Source organism: Thamnophis sirtalis, unplaced genomic scaffold, assembly GCF_051295495.1.
Source record: "Thamnophis sirtalis isolate CommonGarterSnake01/CBP01778 unplaced genomic scaffold, rThaSir2_p1.2 scaffold_10, whole genome shotgun sequence".
NCBI lineage: Eukaryota > Metazoa > Chordata > Lepidosauria > Squamata > Natricidae > Thamnophis > Thamnophis sirtalis.
Genome location: NW_028261390.1, coordinates 34,131,283 through 34,133,592, shown reverse-complemented (window position 1 = coordinate 34,133,592; position 2,310 = coordinate 34,131,283). Strand labels below are relative to the sequence as shown.

At 49.5% G+C, this 2,310-nt stretch overlaps 1 pseudogene; it reads right to left on the bottom strand.

Moving 5' to 3' along the window:
• Window positions 1-1,428: 1,428 nt before the first annotated feature.
• Window positions 1,429-2,051, bottom strand: LOC148043840 (uncharacterized; annotated as a pseudogene).
• Between the last annotated feature and the right edge of the window lie 259 nt (window positions 2,052-2,310).

The window sequence follows — 2,310 nt, the reverse complement described above, 5'->3', positions numbered from 1 at the left end:
ACTTTTTAATGTGTAAGATTAATATAGCTGCACATTGGGCTGCACAGACTCCAGCAATTATATATATGGGCTATTGCCAAACATGCAATACCATGCAGTTCTGTTTAAGTGTAGAAGCCCAAAAGGTCTAAAGGTGAAATATTCTAATCTCAATATCCTCAATTCCCTCAGTAGAACATCTAATATGATGAGCCATTCTAGAGTAAGTCAGAAGTGGTCTGACCATCAGTCTGAACATTTACACCTCAGAATGGAATTTGAAACACAAAAGGCATTTATTTTAAAGTTATTCTGAAATTCAGGATTATTTATGATACTTACCTATCTACCTATGTAGATACATACATACATACTTTCATGCATGCATACCAGTGGTGGGTTTCTACCGGTTCACACTGATTTGGGTGAACTGGTTGGTGAAATTCAGCGAGCCGCTGAGGACCGGTAGACCCGGAAATAACTTCCGGGAATGCCGGCACCGGCCCTGTCGCTCAATCGCCCTTGCCGTCCCGTCACAGCTCGCTCGCTCGCTCCCCCACCTGTCCACACTAAACTAGGCTAGCCCAGCCCGCTGCTCACTGATTGGCTGGAGTCCAGCCAATCAGTGAGCAGGCTGGAGGCGACCCGTTTAAAAGCATGGTGCCAATGGCCAACATTCCTCTTTTGAAAAGAGTCTTTCTCTTTTGGAGACTTCTCTTTTCAAAAGAGTCTTTCGTTCCTGAGATGCCTCGCATCGTGCTTGGTGGTCCTCCATTTCAAAACTCCCTTCACCTTCCAGGAGCTTGCTGCTTCTCTCAGGTAAGCAACTAATTGCGAGGGAGGGTGTCGGGACATGGGAGGCTAGCTTACGCCAGCTCGCGAAAGCCGCGGGCTGGCATACACCACACAGCGGAAGGCGGCTGGGCGGCAGAAGCAGTGGCGGTGGCGGCCTAGCTTTTGTGAAGTTTGAGGTTTATTCGATTTATATGCCACCCTTCTCCCAAGGACTCAGGGTGGCATACAACATTAAAAGAAACACATACTACAAAAGATAAAAAGAAATTAAATAGGATATCCCAAACCCAATTAAAATTGATAATGAGACATTTTTTAAAAAAGAATTAAAATTAAAATTAACAGTAATCAATACTTTGATTTGTTTTGTTCAGGCCAGGCTGGCTTGCTGGAAAATCCAAATTTTTAGGGCGCGTCGGAAGGACCGGAGGTCGGGGATTATACGAAGCTCCGGGGCAGCTCATTCCAGAGGGAAGGCGCTCCCACAGAGAAGGCTCTACCCTTGGGGGGTCACCAGTCGACACTGTCTGGCTGACGGCACCCTGAGGAGGCCAACTCTGGATGATGGGAGGCTACCAGTGGCAGTAGGTGGTCTCGCAGATATCCTTGGCCTAAGCCATGGAGCGCTTTAAAGGTCATAATTAGTACCTTGAATCACACCCAGAAGACAACCGGCAACCAGTGCAGGCTGCCTAAAAGGGGTGTAACATGGGAGTACCTGGGTGCCCCCATGACAAGTCACGCAGCCGCATTGTGGACCAGATGAAGCTTCCGGGTAATCTTCAAGGACAGCCCCATATAGAGAGCATTACAGTAGTCCAGGCGAGAAAGGACGAGGGCATGGGTGACTGTGCACAGAGCATCCCGATCCAGAAAGGAGCGCAACTGACGTACCAGGCAAACCTGGTAAAAAGCCCCCCTGGTCACGGCCGTCAGGTGTTCTTCTAAACTAAGCTGTGTATCCAGGAGGATGCCCAGATTGCGGGCCCTCTCTGAGAGGGCTAAAATTTCTCCAACTATCATCAAAGATGGAACAAGATGCACAAATCAGGATGATGGAAACAACAGCCACTCCGTCTAGGAGGGACTGAGCTTGAGCTTGTTCCTCCCCATCCAGATCCGCACAGCCTCCAGGCATCAGGACATCATGTCAAGGGCATCATTTGGGTGGTTTGGGGTAGAGATGAAAAGTTGGGTATCATCAGCATATTGATGATACCGTACCCCAAAACCACGGATGATCTCACCCAGTGGTTTCATATATATGTTGAACAGGAGGGGTGAGAGAACCAACCCCTGGGGCACCCCACAAGTGACGCGCCTCGGGGTCGATCCCTGCCCTCCAGTCAACACAAACTGGCACCGATCTGACAGGTAGGAGGAGAACCACCGTAAAACGGTGCCCCCCACTCCCAACCCCTCAAGTCATTGCAGTAGGATACCATGGTCGATGGTATCAAAAGCCGCTGAGAGGTCTAATAGGACCAGGACAGAGGAACAGCCCCTATCCCGGCCCGCCAGAGATCATCGACCAAC